The following is a 20604-nucleotide window of genomic DNA, read 5'->3' on the forward strand; positions in this document are numbered from 1 at the left end:
GGTTTTGGAATTAAGGTGATGCTGGCTTCATAGAACGAATTTGGAAGTACTCCATCTCTTTCTATCTTTCCAAACAGCTTTAGGAGTATAGGTATGGTTTCTTCTTTAAACGTTTGATAAAATTCCCCTGGGAAGCCATCTGGCCCTGGACTCTTGTGTCTTGGGAGGTTTTTGATGACTGCTTCAATTTCCTCCCTGGTTATTGGCCTGTTCAGGTTTTCTATTTCCTCCTGTTCCAGTTTTGGTAGTTTGTGGCTTTCGAGGAATGCGTCCATTTCTTCTAGATTGCCTAATTTATTGGCGTATAGCTGTTCATAATAGGTTTTTAAAATCGTTTGTATTTCCTTGGTGTTGGTAGTGATCTCTCCTTTCTCATTCATGATTTTATTAATTTGAGTCTTCTCTCTCTTCTTTTTAATAAGGCTGGCTAATGGTTTATCTATCTTATTAATTCTTTCAAAGAACCAACTCCTGGTTCTGTTGATCTGTTCCACAGTTCTTCTGGTCTTGATTTCATTGAGTTCTGCTTGAATCTTTATTAACTCCCTTCTTCTCTTGGGTGTAGGATCTATTTGCTGTTTTCTCTCGAGCTCCTTTAGGTGTAAGGTTAGCTTTTGTATTTGAGTTCTTTCCAGTTTTTGAATGGATGCTTGTATTGTGATGTATTTCCCCCTTAGGACTGCTTTTGCTGCATCCCAAAGATTTTGAACGGTTGTATCTTCATTCTCATTAGTTTCCATGAATCTTTTTAATTCTTCCTTAATTTCCTGGTTGACCCTTTCATCTTTTAGCAGGATGGTCCTTAACCTTCACGTTTTTGAGGTCCTTCCAAACTTCTTGTTGTGATTTAGTTCTAATTTCAAGGCATTGTGGTCTGAGAATATGCAGGGGACAATCCCAATCTTTTGGTATCGGTTCAGACCCGTTTTGTGACCCAATATGTGGTCTTTCTGGAGAAAGTTCCATGTGCGCTTGAGAAGAATGTGTATTCAGTTGAGTTTGGATGTAAAGTTCTGTAGATATCTGTGAAATCCATCTGGTCCAGTGTATCAGTTAAAGCTCTCGTTTCTTTGGAGATGTTGTGCTTAGAAGACCTATTGAGTATAGAAAGAGCTAGATGGAAGTCACCAAGTATAAGTGTATTATTATCTAAGTATTTCTTCACTTTGGTTAATAATTGATTTATATATTTGGCAGCTCCCACATTCGGGGCATATATATTGAGGATTGTTAAGTCCTCTTGTTGAATAGATCCTTTAAGTATGATATAGTGTCCCTCTTCATCTCTCACTACAGTCTTTGGGGTAAATTTTAGTTTATCTGATATAAGGATGGCTACCCCTGCTTTCTTTTGAGGACCATTCGAATGGTAAATGGTTCTCCAACCTTTTATTTTCAGGCTGTAGGTTTCCTTCTGTCTAAAATGAGTCTCTTGTAGACAGCAAATAGATGGGTCCTGCTTTTTTATCCAGTCTGAAACCCTGCGCCTTTTGATGGGGTCATTAAGCCCGTTCACATTCAGAGTTACTATTGAGAGATATGAGTTTAGTGTCATCATGATATCTATTCAGTCCTTGGTTTTGTGGACTGTTCCACTGAACTTCTTCTTAAAGGGGAATTTTAAGAGTCCCCCTTAAAATTTCTTGCAGAGCTGGTTTGGAGGTCACATATTCTTTTAGTTGCTGCCTGTCTTGGAAGCTCTTTATCTCTCCTTCCATTTTGAATGAGAGCCTTGCTGGATAAAGGATTCTTGGTTGCATGTTCTTCTCATTTAGGACCCTGAATATATCCTGCCAGCCCTTTCTGGCCTGCCAGATCTCTGTGGAGAGGTCAGCTGTTACCCTAATACTCCTACCCATAAAAGTCAGGGATTTCTTGTCTCTTGCTGCTTTAAGGATCTTCTCTTTATCTTTGGAATTTGCAAGCTTCACAATTAAATGTCGAGGTGTTGAACGGTTTTTATTGATTTTAGGGGGGGATCTCTCTATTTCCTGGATCTGAATGCCTGTTTCCCTTACCAGATTAGGAAAGTTTTCAGCTAGAATTTTTTCAAATACATATTCTGGCCCTCTGTCCCTTTCGGCGCCCTCGGGAACCCCAATTAAACGTAGGTTTTTCTTTCTCAGGCTGTCGTTTATTTCCCTTAATCTATCTTCATGGTCTTTTAATTGTTTGTCTCTTTTTTCCTCAGTTTCCCTCTTTGCTATCAACTTGTCTTCTATGTCACTCACTCGTTCTTCCACCTCGTTCACCCTCGTCGTTAGGACTTCTAGTTTGGATTGCATCTCATTCAATTGATTTTTACTTTCTGCCTGATTGGATCTAAATTCTGCAGTCATGAAGTCTCTTGAGTCCTGTATGCTTTTTTCTAGAGCCACCAGTAGCTGTATAATAGTGCTTCTGAATTGGCTTTCTGACATTGAATTGTAATCCAGATTTTGTAACTCTGTGGGAGAGAGGACTGTTTCTGTTTCTTTCTTTTGAGGTGATGTTTTCCTTCTAGTCATTTTGCTCAGTGCAGAGTGGCCAAAAGCAAGTTGTATTGGGAAAAAGAGAAAAAGAGAGGAGAGAAAGAAGGAAAGAAAAGAGAAAGACAAAAAAAAAAGGGAAAAAAAAAACGAAAAAAAAAAAGAAGAAGAAACAGAGAAAGAAAAAAAAGGAGAAAAAAAGGGGGTGGGGGAAGGAAACAAATCAAAAAGCAAAACAAAACAAAACAAAAAGAACCACGGGGGAGTATCTTCTGATTCTGTGTACTTTAAGTCCCTTGGCTTCTCCTGGAAGTTGTCAGTCTAGCTGGTGTTCTGGGGGAGGGGCCTGTTGTACTGATTTTCAGGTGTTAGCTGTTGGGGGAGCTGCTGTGCCCCTGCCTGGTGCAGGGCTCAGTGGGGGTTGTTTACCCCGTGAGGCCGCAGGAGGAACAGCCCCAGTGGCGGGGCCAGCTCTGGAAACCTGGATTCAGCTCCGGCAGGAACTCCGTCTGCAGGGCCTGGAGGCTCCGGGGCGGGCCGCTGATCTGCTCAGCTCGGGGCAGGAGCTTCCTTGCTGTCCTGGGCCCTCCCGGCCTCTGCCTGTCCCGGGGGAGGCCGGATCCTGGGCTGTGTCCCGGTGCTCTGTGCTCCGGAGCCTGTGCTGTTGGATTCGCGCTCCCGCCCCGCAGCCCCCTCCGCGGAGCCGCCGCCCGAGCCCCTCCGAGCTGCTCCTGGAACCGCGCAGCCCCCTCTGCACGGAGCCTCTTCCTCTGCCTGAGCCCCTCCGAGCTGCTCCCGCCCCGCAGCCCCCTCCGCGGAGCCGCCCCCGAGCCCCCCGAGCTGCTCCCGCCCCGCAGCCCCCTCCGCGGAGCCGCCCCCGAGCCCCCCGAGCTGCTCCCCCCCGCAGCCCCCTCCGCGGAGCCGCCCCCGAGCCCCCCGAGCTGCTCCCGCCCCGCAGCCCCCTCCGCGGAGCCGCCCCCGAGCCCCCCGAGCTGCTCCGGGTCCCGCCGTGCGCGCTGCAGCCCTTAGGGAGCTCGGGGCGCTCTCCCGGGGCGCAGGTGTCTGTCAGTGTCCCCGGGAGCCCGAGGGCATCCCCGCCCTCCTGGGTTCTGCTCCACCTCCCCGCGAGCCCCTTTCCCCCTGGAAGGTCGGTGCAGCTCCTGCTCCTCCGGGACGGGGCTCTCCTGTCCTGGGGACACTCGCCCCGGCCCCTCCCCCTTGGAGGCCTTTTGTGTCTTTATTTCTTTTTCCCCATCTTCCTACCTTGATAGATGCGCGAACTCTTCTCACTGTAGCATTCCAGCTGGTCTCTCTTTAAATCTCAGGCCGAATTGATAGATTTTCAGTTTAATTTGAAGGTTTTCTAGGTAATTTGGTGGAGACAGGTGATTTGGAGACCCTACTCTTCCGCCATCTTGCTCCTCCCCCCTATTAATAACTTTCTTGTATTACTCTGGGGCTTCTTTTGATTACCTTGCATAGCATATTAACTGATTTATACAGTTGAACTAATTTACATGTTTTAGAAGACGAGCATATCTTAAAGTAATATGCTTAAAGTTTTCAAACAGAAATTTGCAGTCTTTCATCTTTTAAAGTCTCCTTGCTCTCTTTTTTGAATGTATTTATCATTCAGTGGCCTATAAGAAATGGTTACATTAGCACATTATATAGCATGTTTTAAAAATCTGTCGTTATAAATTTGTGGAGTATGGATACGGTTTAACTTAAGGAATATTAATTTGGAATAAAATTGATTTGTGTATTTTTATCATTCAATGTAGTCTAAGAGCAAGACACTTTAATACTCAGAGTTACTATTGAAAGATATATATTTACTGTCAGCATACCTATTCAGTCCCTGTTTTTGTGGATTGTTCCCTTGAACTTCCTCTATTACAGCATCCCCCTTAGTATTTCTTGCACAGCTGGCTTTGTGGTCACATATTCTTTCAGTTTCTGCCTATCTTGGAAGCTCTTTATCTCTCCTATTCTAAATGAGAGCCTTGTTGGATACAGTATTCTTGGCTGCATGTTCTTCTCATTTAGGACACTGAATATATCCTGCCAGCCCTTTCTGGCCTTCCAGGTCTCTGTGGAGGGTTCTCCTGTTATGCTAATACTTCTCCCCACAAAATTTAGAGATTACTTGTCTTTTGCTGCTTTAAGGAAATTCTCTTTATCTTTCGAATTTGCAAGTTTCCCTATTAAATGCCAGGTGTAGAGCAGTTTTTATTGATATTGGGGTGGGAACTATCTATTTACTAGGTCTGAATGCCTGTTTCCCTCCCAAATTTAGAGAAGTATTCAGCTATGATTTGTTCAAATACGTATTCTAGGCCTCTGTCCGTTTTTGAGACACTCAGTAACACCAGTTAAACGTAGATTTTCCTTTCTGAGGCTACTATTTTTTCCAGTAAACTATCCTGTTGACCTTTTAGTGGTTTTCTCGTTTTTCCCTCAGTTCCCCTCCGTGCCATCAACTTGTCTTCTATGTCACTCACTCGTTTAATTGATTTTTAATTTTGGCCTGATTAGATCTAAATTCTGCAGTCATGAAGTCTCTGGAATCATTCACGGTTTTTTTGAGAGCCACCAGTAGCTTTATAATTGTGCTTCAGAATTGGCTTTCTGACATTGAATTGTAATTCAAATTCTGTAACTCTGTGGGAGAGAGAGCTGTTTCTGATTCTTATTTGAGGTGATTTTTTCCTTCTAGTCATTATACTCAGTGCAAATTGGCCAAAAACAAGTTGTATTGGGAAAATGAGAAAAATAAGAGAAAGAAGAAAAGAAAAAGAAAGAAGAAAAAAGAGTAAAAAGAAAAAAAGAAAAGAAGGAAAAAAGAGAATAAAATAAAATAAAAAGGGGGGGGGGTACGCAAACCAAAATCAAAAGACAAAAAACAAGGGGGAGTATCCTCTCATTTTCTATACTGTAAATCCCTCGGCTTCCCCTGGAACTTTCCAGTGCTTCTTGGTCAATAATTTGTTTTTCCCCCTGTCCGTCTAGCTGGTCTTCTGTGGAAGAGGCCTGTTGTGCTGATTTTCCGGTGTTAGCACTTGGGGGAGCTGCTCAGCCCCCTCCCTGGTGCAGGGCTCAGTGAAAGGTTTTTAACCTCTTTTTTTTTTTAATAAATTTTTATTTATTTATGATAGTCACACAGAGAGAGAGAGAGAGTGGCAGAGACACAGGCAGAGGGAGAAGCAGGCTCCATGCTGGGAGCCTGAGGTGGGATTCGATCCCGGGTCTCCAGGATCGCGCCCTGGGCCAAAGACAGGCGCCAAACCGCTGCGCCACTCAGGGATCCCAGTTTTTAACCTCTTTATCCCTCGAGGCCACTGTGGGCCTCAGGGGGGGTTGTTTATCCTGTGAGGCCCCAGGAGGAACAACAACAGTAGAGGCGGCCAGCTCTGGAGCCCTGGAGTAAGCTCCCGCAGTAGCTATGGAGCTTGCAGTCTGCAGAAGCCTGGATGCTCTGGGGGCAGGGGCCGCTGATCTGCCCAGCTTGGGGCAACCCGGCGGCAAGAGTGTCCTTGCTGTCCTGAGCCTTCCTGACTTCTGCCTGTCGAGGGGGAGGCGCTGGATCTTGGGCTGTGTCCCTGGAGCACTGTGCTCCCAGGCCTGAGCTGTTGGAATCGTGCTCTAGGCCTCCCAGCCCCCTCCATGTGGAGCCTCTGCCCCAGCGCATTCTGAGCAGGTCCCAGGGCGGCGCAGCCCCCTGTGTGGAGCCCCTGCCTGAGCCGTTTCCGATCTGCACCCAGGCCCGTGCAGCTCCCTCCCAGTGGAGCCGCTGCCTGAGCCGCCTCAAGCTTCTCCAGAGCCCTGCCATATGCACGCTGCAGCCCTTTAGGGAGCTCAGCGCGATGTGGGGCCCGCTCTCGCTGGGGCGCTGGTGCTCTGTTACTGTCCCAGGTAGGTTGAGCGCATCCTGGCGCCTCCTGGGATCCTGCTCAACTCCCGGGAAAATTGGTGAAACCCCTGCTTCTCTACGACGGGGCTTTCGTGTCCTGGGGACACTCGACGTGGCCTTAGCCCGGGTCCTCACGGGGCCCCTCCCACTTGGATGCCTTTTGTTTCATTATTTCTTCCCCAACCCCGTCTTCTTACCGTGATAGAAGAGTGAACTCTTCTCACTGTAGCATTCCAGCTGTTCTTTCTTTAAATCTCAGGCCGAATTTGTAGGTTTTCAGGATGATTTGAAAGTTATTTAGGTAATTTAGTGGGGACAGGTGACTTGGGGACCCTACAGTTCCACCATCTTTCCCCCTCCTACTCTGTTTTCCGTTTAAAATTGTTTCTAGGCAACGGTATCGGGGGTCAATGAGAAAGCCGTCTGACATCGCCCACCTGAGCTACATGGTGATTGGCCACCTGATCCAGTCCACCCCGAGAGCCTCCGTAATTGGCCAAGGCATGGCGTGACATCACAGAAGGGCGCTCTGATGCACTTGGGCTGATATAAAAGCATGAAAACCACTCAGGAGCTGCTCCAGGGGCCGCACAGCCTCCTCCCCATGGAGCTTCTGCCAGAGCCACTCCTGAGATGCTCCTGGGGCCGAGAAGACCCTCCGTGCAGCGCTGCCGCCTAAGATGCCTCCGAGGTGTTCCCGTGGCCAAGCAGTCCCCTCCCCTCGGAGCCTCCGCCCGAGCTGCCTCCATGCTGCGCCCGGGACCACTGAGGGGGGGGGGCACTCCAGCCATTTTCGGAGCTCTGTCCTTGGTCCTTGGCACGCTCTCCCCATTTCCTATGTTCGTGACCCCTGGAACCCGGGGGCTCCCATGCCCCTCCTGGCAGATGGAGAGCTCCTTAGTTATTGTGGGAGCTGACTCCAGGGCTGCAGAGTTGGCCCCCATCACAGTGGTTGTTCCTCCCGGGGCCTCACGGGGTAAACTACCCCCACTGAGCCCGCACCAGGCAGGGGGCAGAGCAGCTCCCCCAAGTGCTAACACCTGAAAATCAGCACAACAGGCCCCTCCCCCAGAAGACCAGCTAGACGGACAAGATCCAGAGGAAGTCAAGGACTTAAAGTATACAGAATCCGAAGATACTCCCCCGTGGGTTTTTTCGTTTGTTTGATTTTCCCACCCTTTTTTTTCTTTCTCTTTTTTCTTTTTTCTTATTTCTTTTTCTCTTTTTTTCCTTCTTTCTCTCTTTTTCTCCTTTTCCCAATACAACTTGTTTTTGGCCACTCTGCATTGAGCAAAATGCCCAGAAGCAAAACCTCACCTCAAAAGAAAGCATCAGAAACAGTCCTCTCTCCCACAGAGTTGCAAAATTTGGATTACAATTCAATATCAGAAAGCCAGTTCAGAAGCACTATTATAAAGCTACTAGTGGCTCTAGAAAAAAGCATACAGGACTCAAGAGACTTCATGACTGCAGAATTTAGATCTAATCAGGCAGAAAATAAAAATCTATTGAACGAGATGCAATCCAAACTAGAAATCTTAACGACGAGGGTTAACGAGATGGAAGAACGAGTGAGTGACATAGAAGACAAGTTCATGGCAAAGAGGAAACTGAGGAAAAAAGAAACAAACAAAAGACCATGAGGATAGATTAAGGGAAATAAATGATAGCTGGAGGAAGAAAAACCTATGTTCAATTGGGGTTCCCGAGGACGCCGAAAGGGACAGAGTTCCAGAATATGTATTTGAACAAATGATAGCTGAAAAATTTCCTAATCTTGGTAGGGAAACAGGCATTCAGATCCAGGAAATAGAGAGATCCCCCCCTAAAATCAATAAAACCGTTCAACACCTCGACATTTAATAGTTAAGCTTGCAAATTCCAAAGATAAAGAGAAGATCCTTAAAGCAGCAAGAGACAAGAAATCGATTGACTCATTTCACTCAGCATAATACCTTCCAGTTCCATCCATGTTGAAGCAAATGGTGGGTATTTGTAATTTTTTTTATTTGTAATTTCTAATGGCTGAGTAATATTCCATTGTATACATAAAACACATCTTCTCTATCCATTCATCTTTTGATGGACACCGAGGCTCCTTCCACAGTTTGGCTATTGTGGACATTGCTGCTATAAACATCGGGGTGCAGGTGTCCCGGCATTTCATTGCATCTGTATCTTTGGGGTAAATTCCCAGCAGTGCATTGCTGGGTCATAGGGCAGGTCTATTTTGAACTCTTTGAGGAACCTCCACACAGTTTTCCAGAGTGGCTGCACTTGTTCATATTCCCACCAACAGCATATCACATCCTTTCCAACATATGTGGTTTTCTGTCTTGTTAATTTTCCCGACTCTCACGGGTGTGAGGTGGTATCTCATTGTGGTTTTGATTTGTATTTTTCATGGACAGTGATGCAGAGCATTTTCTCATGTGCTTGTTGGCCATGTCTATGTCTTCCTCTGTGAGATTTCTGTTCATGTCTTTTGCCCATTTCATGATTGGATTGTTTATTTCTTTGCTGTTGAGTTTAATAAGGTCGTTATAGATCTTGGAAACTAGCTCTTTATCTGATACGTCATTTGCAAATGTCTTCTCCCTTTCTGTAGGTTGTTTTTTAGTTTTGTTGACTGTATCCTTTGCTGTCCAAAAGTTTCTTATCTTGATGAAGTCCCAATAGTTCATTTTTGGTTTTGTTTCTTTTGCCTTTATGGATGTATCTTGTAATAAGTTACTGTGGCTGAGTTCAAAAAGGGTGTTGCCTGTGTTCTCCTCTAGGATTTTGATGGAATCTTGTCTCACATTTAGATCATTCATCCATTTTGAGTTTGTCTTTGTGTATGGTGCAAGAGAGTGGTCTAGGTTCATTCTTCTGCATGTGGATGTCCAATTTTCCAGGCACCATTTATTGAAGAGGCTGCCTTTCTTCCTGTGGATAGTCTTTCTGCGCATTAAGTTTGTATCCTGCCACACTGCCAAATGGCTGTATGAGTTCTTCCAATCTTGGGGTGGAGTCTCTTGGGTTTTCTAGGTACAGTATGATGTCACCTGCCAAGAGGGACAGTTTGACTTCTTCTTTGCCTATTTGAATGCCCTTTATTTCTTTTTGTTGCCTGATTGCTGAGGCTAGGACTTCTAGTACTCTGTTGCATAGCAGTGCTGAGATTGGTCATCCCTGTCTTGTTCCTGATCTTAAGGGAAAGGCTCTCAGTGTTTCCCCATTGAGAATGATATTTGCTGTGGGCTTTTCATAGATGGCTTTTGAGATGCTGAGGAATATTCCCTCTATACCTACACTCTCAAGAGTTTTGATCAGGAATGGATGTTGTATTTTGTCAAATGCTTTCTCTGCATCTATTGAGAGAATCCTATGGTTCTCATTTTTTATCTTGATGATATGATGAATCACATTGTCTGTTTTACGAGTGTTGAACCAGATTTGCTTCCCGGGGATAAATCCCACTTGGTCATGTTGAATAATCTTCTTAATGCACCATTGGATCCTCCTGGCTAGTATTTTGTTGAGAATTTTTGCATCCGTGTTCATCAGGGATATTGGTCTGTAATTCTCCTTTTTGGTGGGGTCTCTGTCTGGTATTGGAATTAAAGTGATGTTGGCCTCATTGAAAGAGTTTGGAAGTGCTCCATCTCTTTATCTTTTGGAACAGCTTTAGTAGAATGGGTATGGTTTCTTCTTTAAACGTTTGATAGAATTCCCCTAGGAAGCCATCTGGCCTGGACTTTTGTGTCTTCGGCGGTTTTGAGAACTGCTTAAATTTCCTCCCTGTTTATCGGGCTGTTCAGGTTTTCTATTTCTTCTTGTCCCAGTTTTGGTAGTTTGTGGTTTTCCAGAAATGTGTCCATTTCTTCTAGATTGCCTAATTTATTGGCATATAGCTGCTCATAATAAGTTTTTAACCGTCTGTATTTTTTGATGTTGCTGGTGATCTGTCCTTTCTCATTAATGATTTTATTAAATTGAGTCCTTTCTCTCTTCTTTTTAATAAGGCTGGCCAATGATTTATCAATCTTATTAATTCTTTCTCTTTTTTTACCTTTGAAGTTTTCTTTTTCTTTAATAAAGTTTTTTATTGGTGTTCAATTTGCCAACATATAGAATAACACCCAGTACTCATCCCATCAAGTGCCCCCCTCAGTGTCCATCACCCAGTCACCCGCACGCCTTGGCAACCTCCCCTTCCATCATCCCTAGTTTGTTTCCCAGAGTTCGGTTTCTCTTATGTTCTGTCTCCCTTTCTGATATTTCCCACTCATTTTTTCTACTGCTCTGCTTGTATAGGGGTAGGGGATTTTTGTTAAATTTCCTGGGTCCCACTCAGTCGTACCTTTATGTGAAAGTATATCTCTAGGAAGACCTTTTTCAGACCTAGCTCCATCACCAATAAGCATGTGAACTTGGACAATCCAATCCTCCAGAACTCTCAGTTTCTTTCCTGTGCCTCAGAAGAGAGGACCAGAGCTGATGATCCCTCAGTTCCCTCTCAGAACTAAAATGCTGCTGTGGGGTCCTAAACACTCTATACTGAGCACAAAAAGACTTGGGATCTTATATATATTCAAATGCTAAAATATAAAACTAACTCTGAGCATAGATCTTGAGTATTTTAAGGTTCTTTCCTATGACGATAGAAAATCACCAAATCTATATCCCCTTTTATCACAAGCAGTGGGTATATAGGTCCAAGCCACTAGAAATAATAAATATGTGTATCAGAACAGCCATCTGCCCTCATGCTCGCTGCTTTTCAAAGCAATGCCCTCAAAGAACTCCATTATTATTTTCTGAGAGTGTCTGTTAACATACAGAATCCTAACCTGCCCATTCCTTTAACTTAAAAAAATTAAAATGTTGGCTGGCCATATTAACAAGCTCTCCAGGTTATTCTTTTGCACACTAACATTTGAGAACCACTGGCTAGGCACCAAGGAGAATTGATTTACCTTAATATAGCAAAATTTGAAATCCTATGTCCTTTCCTATTTTCAGATCATAATAAATAAAGAAATGAAACAGTGAAGAGCGAGGGAAGGAGGTAAAGAATGGGACGGGGACAGAAATAATGTGCCAATCAAAAATGAGATTTACATAAAGTTTATCTTTTAAAAATTTATGAACAGACAAAAGACTCCATACTGATGGAAATATGTTAAAGGGACACATGTGTGAACTGAAAGAACTCCTGTGGCCAGAGCGGAGACAATATAAGCAACAAAATAAGTAGTGATGGATTATTACCCAAAGCGTAAAATAAATATCCATGAATCTATACTAATATTAAAAATTGTAAAAGAAAGAAAGAGGGGCACCTGGGTGGCTCAGTCAGTTAAGCTTCTGCCTTAGGCTCAGATCATGATCCAGGTCCCAAGGCAGGCTCCCTGTTCAGCAGGGAACCTGCTTCTCCGTCTCCCTCTGCCCCTCTCCCTCATGCTTTTTCTCTCCTCTCTCTCTCAAATAAATAAATAACATCTTTGAAAAAGAAACAAACAAACAAAGAAGAAAGAGAAATCTCCCATGTAGAAGAATTTCAAACAATTTGTGCAGACATTCCACCCTCAAGTTGATGAGCATAGCTTCCTACTCTTATGTGTGGAATACACATAGTAACCTCCTTCTACAAAATATATTATGAAAAAGTAAAAAAATAATAATAATAAAGAATCACTTTACTATGGAGAAAGCTGACAAACACTATCTCAGCAAGATGATCAGATCGATACCAAGACTGATAAATCATGTTGATGGTATCTATCCTTTATATGATATAATAAAAATGGCAGTATACCTCTGTACCTAATCCACAATCACAGTTCAATCATGAGATAAACGACAGACATGTCCCAACTGAGGGAAATTTTACAAAACACTCTACTTCTCAAAGTGTTCCAGTTCAACAACAACAAGGAAAGGCTGAAAGACTGTCACAATCCAGAGGAGCCTAAGAGAACATGAGGACAAATGGAATGTGATATGAGGGATGGTAACTTAGCAAAAACTAAGGAAATCTGAATAAAGTATGGTCTTTGGTTAATGCGAATATTTTAATATTGATTCATTAGCTAACATTTGTACCGTACTAACATAAGATATCGATAATTGGAGAAATTGAATGCTAGTGCATGAGAATTCTCTGTACTATCTTCTCAATTTCCCTATAAATCTTTGTTTTTTTTCCTAATAAGATTTATTTTGGAAATTGACTTAAATGAATCAGGCTCCAAGTGTGAAGACATTTTAAGAATAGTTTAATTAATTTTTGCCTTATTCTTAAAGAGTTCCTTCGATGGGAACAAAGTAAGAATTTTATATCATCCTTTTATGCACATATTAACTTTTAAAAAATAAATTTTTAAAAAACCAAAACAAAAAAAAAGAATTTTATATCAGAAGGAAAGAAAAACACTTATGAACACGTTTAATGCGTCCTCAACCTGAAAAGCAGGAAAGGATAATAAATAGCAAAAATCAGATAAAAATACTTCTATTATAAGAGACACCATATTGCAAGTGCATTTAAAATTATCAATGCATAACATTTATTTCCTGGACATTTGTCTTCCAAGGAGTTCACAGTGTTTCAGTGTCAGTTGAAACAGGGGAAGAATCTCAGGGAAGAATCCTTCACATAATAATAGGACCATTGGTAATAATGTGTCTCAGTTCTTTCCAAATCCATAAAGATGCATTTCCTGATGAGTGACTGAGCTGTGAAGAAAGAGATGAGAAACCCTCATCCCTCTGAATTACTTGTGTCAGAATATTTTAACCATAGTACTACGGATAGTAGTAAATTATCCTTATTAACAGGAAATACATCTCAGATTGGAATCTGAGCAATCAGATGGCAGAGAAAAAACGCTTTGACTCACTCTTCATCCTTTAAAGACAAAGGAGAGCCTTTCTATGTACAAAGTCAGTTGTCAAGACAGCCTTAGGGAATAAGAGTCTGCAGCATCGAATCCCCCTGCACAGCCAGGACGCCTGCGCTCCAGGTCTTCCTGATCCCAAATCCCTGGGCCTGTCCCCCAACACATGCTGCCACCAGAAGTCATTTGCAATTGCTCTCTTAGGAGCTCCAGAGAAGGAGGAAGGAGCTAGATAGGACAGGACACATGGAGGCCGAGAAAATTAAGGCCATTCCACTTTAAGTTCAGTGTTCGAACACGTCCAGCCATCCCAGGCCCCTGTGAAGAAGAGCTGAAATTTACATTACTTCAGTTACAGGAAAAAAAAACAAAAGTTTACAGCTTAATGTCCTAGAAAGCCCCACATTAGAATAAAAACTGAGCCCAGGCCAAGGGCAAGAAGCCCCTATTAGAATGAGAACAGAGCTCAATGCCCTTGAAGGCCCCATATCAAAATGTAAACAGAACTTGAGGAATTGCTCCAGCCCTCCTGGAGGTCCCCGAGACCAGCCCTTAAAACTAAGCTAAAACCCACCTCGGGGTCTAAGTCCCTGCTCCGCCCTGTCGGGTATACTTGGACGCAAGCTCGAGTTTGTAAATCAACCCTCGTGTGTTTGCATCAGTGTCGGCTCCTTAGTGGTTTCTCGGATTCACAATCTTGAGCACAACACCCCCATGTCCCCTCCCACCTGTGTTGACCCCCTGTCCCCTCCCACCCAGGCTGACCCTCAGTCACCTCCCCGCCCACAACAGCGGGGCACAGGCCCTCACACAGGTCCCATGGGCACGGTGGTCACTCCCACCGTCCCCGGCCTCCCAGGGGATGGAAGGAGGTTTCGGCAGGACACACTCCCATGGTGGCCCCAGGGCTCCCTGCCCAGGATGGCAGCTGGTGACAGGTCGGGGTCTGTGTCCCTGATGCCGGCTCCTCCTCCCCGGTTTTCCCACAGGAAATGAAGGAGGAGGCCCTGGTCTCCTCCAGGGACATCACGCAGATAGGCCTGGACGTCAACAGCATGTTCGGCAGCCACACCATGTTTTGGGACTGCTACGGGTTCGGGTGAGGCTGCTGGGCCAGGGGGCTTCGGGGCCCCAGGGGAGTTCCCGGGGGCTTCTGGGTAGGGAACACGTGGCTTCTGAGGCCTGGGGGAGCAACAGCAGCCAACAAACACCGCTCCATGGTAGGGTGCTGGGGATGACCCCCGTGCCCCCACCCCAGGGGCCTCGGGGATGAGGAGGCCACTAGGATGGGGTCTCCAGGGGTTGCATGTGGGCTGAACCCCAAGGGGTGAGGGACGGCCCCCTGAAAAGCAGGGGGCTGGGGTGGGGGCCGTGGGGGGAAGTAAGGGGACCTGGGGGCCAGGCGGCATGGCCGTGGCTGGAGCAGGACACACATCGATCCGATGAGGGCCGGACGGGTCAGGGTGACACCCACCCTTGGTGCTTTATATATTTCTAAATTCTATGCATTTTATTCGAGACAATTTGCAATTTGTAAACATACATAGTATGATGACCCCCAGATAATGCCCCGGTCCAGCCAGGGCCCTGCACTGACCACACGGGGTCCCAGGGGCAGGTGTCACAGCAAACCCCAGACTGGGGTCACCTTTATCTGTAGACGTCTCCCTGTGCATCTTAGAGAAAGGGGATGCCCTGTGTCCGCAGGCGCCCCACACCATCCCCTCATTCCCCATGCCCACACCATCCCCCTACATCATCATCCCCCATGGCATCGCCCCCACAACCATCCCCCCACACCATCCTCCTTACACCCCCACACAATCCCCACCCACACTATACCCCCACACCATTCCCCCTACACCATCCCCCACACTCCACCACCATCATACCCCTGCCCCCACACCATCTGCCCCACCCCCCCACCCCCACATCATCGGCCCCCAACAAGGACCTGGTGCAGCTGCCCCCTGTGGGACATGCTCAGCCTCCCTGGGGTTCTCTGGATACCTTGCTCCCATCAGAAGCCCGGGTGTCCCATAGAGTACCCAGAGGTCGCAGGGAGGAGGGAAGGCAGGGAGCAGCGGACAGGGTGGGTGCAGGTGGGTGGAGCAGAGGACGAACTGTGCCCTGCCTCCTCCTACTGTCTCACCTGGAGGGCGGCACACCCTGCACAGGACACCAGCCCCTAACCCAGAGGGACCTGGGCTGGCCTGGCCCTGGGCTCTGTGGGGGCTGGGGTGATTTGAGCCCCCCCCCCAGGCCCAACACAAAGACTAATGGGATCCAGCCCCCCATGGCCCTGGCCGGGCCTGGATTCTGGCCCTGGGCTGAGCGAGCCCTCTCACAGCTGGATGTGGCCTCCTGGGCCCTGGGTGTGCCCCACAGATACAGGTCACTAACCTAGGGCAGCCCTGGGGATCCTGGGACACCCCAGGGTGGGGATAGCAGGGGTAAGCCGGTGGGCCACACCCACACCCACACCAGGAGGCAGGTTCCTCCAGGTTCTGGGGCTCCAGGGGCCCCGAGGCCGGGGTCAAGCTGCCCTGCGGGGACCCAGCACAGGAGCCCATGAGCTGCAGGTCCAGGTCAGCTCTGCTGTCCTCAGAACCATCTCTCAGGCTGAAAACTCAGGACACACGCCCCCCACACGGAGTCCACACATGCTCCCAGTTGGGGGACTCCAGCACCTGCCCCCACCCCGTGTGATTCTTGCCCTTCCCTAAAGGACAGAAAGGTCTCCCTCCCCAGGGGAAGGCGCGCCCCCTCAGCTCTGAGCCCGTTTGCTGTAGAGAGTCAATAAAGTGTTGTGGTGCAAAAATGCACAGCCAGCCCGTTTCTGTGTCTCCCAGAACTCTGCGCATGGGGCATGGAGAGACCCCCATAGAGGAGGAGGGGGCACCACCCAGGCCCCAACCAGCCCCTGCAGGGGCGCTGCCAGGCACACACACAGCTGACGTCCCCACGTGCCTTCCAGGGGCGGCCAGACGCCAGGGTCAGGACCCCACAGACTACTGGGACTCAGCCTGTGCCCCAAGGCCAGGAGGGGCTGGGACAGAGTGACAGTCAGGGATCCTCAGGTCACCAGGGTCTGTGCAAAGCGACCTGGGAGGTCTGTGCTCCCTCTCTCCAGGGGGCCGGGGCTGGCCGGGTTCTGGGGCACTTCCTCCCCTCCCCACATCTCTGTGCCTGTGTGCCTGGGTCACAGAGGGCCTGCGGGGCGGTCAGCCTGGCCCTGGAAGGGATGTCAGGAAAGCAGGACCTTGTGTTGTGCTCAAGATCGCGAATCCAAGAAACCCCCGAGGAGTTGACACCAATGCAAACTCCCGAGGGTTTCTTTACAAGCTGGAGCTTGGGTCCAAGTGCACACGACACAGCGGAGCAGGGACTTGGACCCCGAGACTAAGAGGCGTAGCAGCTTTATAGGGGCCAGGGGCCCATGGGATATGCAGAAAGTTGCACAGTCATGTCGGTCCACACGCAGGTGGCTGATTGAATTACACCTTACCCTATAGGATCCACTTGAGCTGGCCTATTACTTTGGTCAGAATCGGCCCACAGTTTTGGCGGGCACAAAGCAGGGTTACATTGTTATGAGCCAATTTCCGATTAGGGTGTGCCCAGCGGCTGGACTAGGGTGGGGCAGCACCTTAAGCAATAAGCAGGTCATGTGGGGGTCATAGGGGAGGTGGCGGGTGTAGCACAAAATGGAATCAGTCCTGCTCTGCTTGTCCAGGGGTAGGGGATTTTTGTTATATTTCCTGGGTCCCACACTTGCAGATCACGCACCTGGGCCACCCTCACCAGGTGGACTCAGCGTGCACACCTTGTGGTGCTGGATCTCTCACACCAGCGTGTACAGGGCACCCTCCTCGCCCTAGTGAGGAGGGGCTGGGTGAGCATGGGGCTCGGCCTGAAGGCCAGGCAGCACAGGGGACCAAGGAACCCCAGCCCCATCACCACCCCTACTCCCACACACAGGCAGCCCCAAGGCTCCCCTCCATGGGCACCCGGCTCCTCAGGAACTCCCCCCAGGGTGGCCCCGAGGTCTGGCTCCCTGATGGAGAGGCATCGGGGAGAAAAGAAGCAGCGGGTGCTCGGCGGGACCCACTGCCGGTAATGGGAATGTGGCCAAGCCGGACCTTCCAGGTCAGCTGACCCTGCAGCGGAAAGTCACTGCATGAGCCAGCCCCGGGTCAGCCAGGAGAGCCCAGCTATCTGCCCAGCGCCAGCACCAGAAATGATGTTGTGCCAACCATTTCGGCGTTGGGTGACTCAGCCAGAGGATCAGATAGCTGCACGTGATATCTGCATGTGATAGACACACACACACCCCGAAACCAACAAAAGTCGGAATCCCCCCAATGTTGTCAAACAGCAGCTGGATGGTTACATACACGACGCCGTGGTCCCCAATAGGATACATGGAAGACGCTATAAACCATGACTGCAGAGGTAGCTGGAGGCACGGAGATGTGCCTGCTGGGTTCCAACAAGGAGAGCAGAGGGGCAGGAAGCATCCTACAGAGGGGGGGGCCCTCCTAGGAAAGGACACCAGGTCCCTGTGAAAGCTACGGATGGTGAAATCTGTCCTCCTCTCTTTCAGCTTCTGGTTTTCCTCCTCTTTTTCTTCTTCCTAATTCTAGTTTAGCCTCCACCCTGCATCCAAGCCAATGACCAAAGAGGCTTCATTATGACATCGCGTCCTAAAAGGAGGCCGAGCTCTGGCTACCGGGTTCGGAAATGGTCATTGCCTCGGTGTATGCTGATCCCCGGAACTCGTGCCTTCACGGCTCTTCTCTCCCTGCAGAACGAGGGGAACCACAGGTCTTACAATGAAAGACGCCCACTTCCACTAGGGCGGGACTGTCCCTTGTGGAGGACGTCATCTGGGCCAAGTAGTGCAAGCGGGGCGATCAAGAATAGGTCGCAGGTGGGGATCCCTGGGTGGCACAGTGGTTTGGCGCCTGCCTTTGGCCCAGGGCGCGATCCTGGAGACCTGGGATCGAATCCCACATCAGGGTCCCGGTGCATGGAGCCTGCTTCTCCCTCTGCCTGTGTCTCTGCCTCTCTCTCTCTCTCTGTGACTATCATAAATTAAAAAAAAAAAAAAGAATAGGTCGCAGGTGAGACAAAAGCCAGCACACTTGATCAAGATCCCCCAACCGGCCAGCCAGGCACCCCAGTGCCATGTTTCATAACTCTTTGCTTCCTTGCCTATCTCTGCATCGAACTGGAACATTGAGTCCTTGACGGGGAGCTTTAGTTACCTCTGAATCCTAGAACGTTCTCACTGTATCCCAATCCTAGATTGACATTTACCATTGAAGAGCACTCAGTAAAATAACTACTACAGTAAAGGAAATTATCAATTTTCACGTGTGTGGGCCCTGTTCCCTGGGCTCCCAGGGAAGCTATGGTTTCTTTAACATTGATCAAGGTCCAAATGGCTCCACCACACCTCAAAGCATGGGCTCAGTTTCTGCCCTGACACATGCAACACCCCTGCTTCAATTAACATGTATCAATCAATCAAAGGGAGCCTGACCGGCTCGGTGTGGTTCGTAAGAACATGGGACTCTTGTTCTTGGGGTAGCAAGTTCAAGCCCCATGTTGGGTATAGAGATTACAGAAAAATAAAATCTTAAAAAAAATCAATCAGTTGATCTTGGGGAGACAGCCCCGGATCCCACAAGGGCAGGGAGCCAGCTCACAGGTCTACGCACAATATTATAAGCAGCAGAGCACAAAATCTGAACTTTCAGAAGTCTGATAGAGTGGGGGACACACCAGCCTTAAGGTGTTCAAGTGGAGAAGTGGGGGGCAGTCCCTGGAGCGACAGGGTGGGCTCAGTATCCCAGGGGTCCCAAGGACGGTGGCGCCAACTGTTCCCAGGTACAGGAGCGGGAACCCGGCTGAGAGCAGCGGGACTCAGGCCAGCTGTCTGCCCTGTGTGGCCATAAGCTGCAAACCCCTTTGCAGTGATGGGGCCACATTCCTGGGACAGGGCACCAAAAGCCAGGAGTGGGAGGACACCTTCCCGGGCAGGAAGAGCACAGGTCTCCACCAGGGCAGCCCCTAAAATTTGGAGTTTTAAACTTCAGTCACTTGTCTGTGTGGAAGCTGAGAAAATTGAGGCCGTTCCACTTTAAGTTCACTGTTAGCACAAGTACTGCCATCCCAGGACCCTGTGAATAAGAGCTAAAATTTACATTACTTCAGTTACAGGAAAAAAAGAAAAAAACACGTTACAGCTTAAGGTCCCAGAAAGCCCCATATTAGAATGAGAACAGAGCTGAATGCCCTTGAAGGCCCCATGTCAGAATGTAAACAGAACTTGAGGAATTCTTCCACTCCTTCTGGAGGTCCCCTAGACCAGCCCATAAAACTCAGCTAGAACCCACCTCGGGGTCCAAGTCTCTGCTCGGCTGTGTCGGGTATACTTGGACGCAAGCTCGAGTTTGTAAATCAACCCTCATGTGTTTGCATGGATGTCAGCTTCTCGGTGGTTTCTCAGATTCGCAATCTTGGGCACAACAATCTGAGATAAAAAACCAAAACCTAAAGGAGCTTGGACGCAGGTAGAGTGAACGCAGGGTTCTGAGAGAAGCGGCAGAGACCCGGGGGCTTGGGAGCTCTTCTGTGGAGGCCCCTGCAGACTGGGGGGCGGGATGCTCAGCCCCAGAGCCAGAGGGCCCAGCGTCCCCACCCGCATCCTGCCCATCAGCGCCGAGTCTCAGGGAGCAGCACAGCGCTGCCCGCTGGAGGCCAGAGGCGCTGACGCCGACCCCGCCTCTGACCCCACAGGTGCATCTCCCAGGCAGATGTGCACCTGACAATCAGCGCCAGGGGCCAGTCCCCGACCCCCGCACAGACCACTCGCTGCCACCAAGTGGTGGGACCACAGAGGCTGCACAGCTTCAGCTCTGCTGGGAAAGTAGGGTCTAGCATCCTTTGTACTTTGTGCTTTATTTTCATTTATTTTCTTTGATTCTTTTTTATTAATTGCTTTCTTTTAATTTTTATGTATGTACCTTATATATTTCTTATTTTTGTTTACTTTCATGGTACTTTAATTGTGTTTCTTATTTTGGGATTTAGAATCTTTTAACAAACAGGCCAAAATAAACACAGAATCTGGTGTTATTTTGGGAGGGCAGTTGTTATTGTTTTTCTTGGTTTTTCTTTTTCTTCCTTCTTTCTTTTCTGGAAAAAATAATGAGATGGAGAAATTCACCTCCATAAAATAACATGTGGGAGTACTCACAGCCAGGAAGTTCATCAATACACATATATGATGTCTAACTAGAGTTTAAAACAATGATTATAAAGATAGCAG

General features: G+C 47.9%; 1 long non-coding RNA gene across 1 annotated transcript; it reads left to right on the top strand.

The window, feature by feature from the left end:
* Window positions 1–6914: 6914 nt before the first annotated feature.
* LOC125753276 (uncharacterized) lies at window positions 6915–12436 on the top strand. Its single transcript, XR_007404694.1, has 2 exons — window positions 6915–8366; window positions 11389–12436. It is a non-coding gene; the product is annotated as an uncharacterized LOC125753276 (long non-coding RNA).
* Window positions 12437–20604: the final 8168 nt, after the last annotated feature.

The sequence above is a fragment of the Canis lupus genome, chromosome 21 (genome assembly GCF_003254725.2).
Source record: "Canis lupus dingo isolate Sandy chromosome 21, ASM325472v2, whole genome shotgun sequence".
In the NCBI taxonomy this organism is placed as follows: Eukaryota; Metazoa; Chordata; class Mammalia; order Carnivora; family Canidae; genus Canis; species Canis lupus.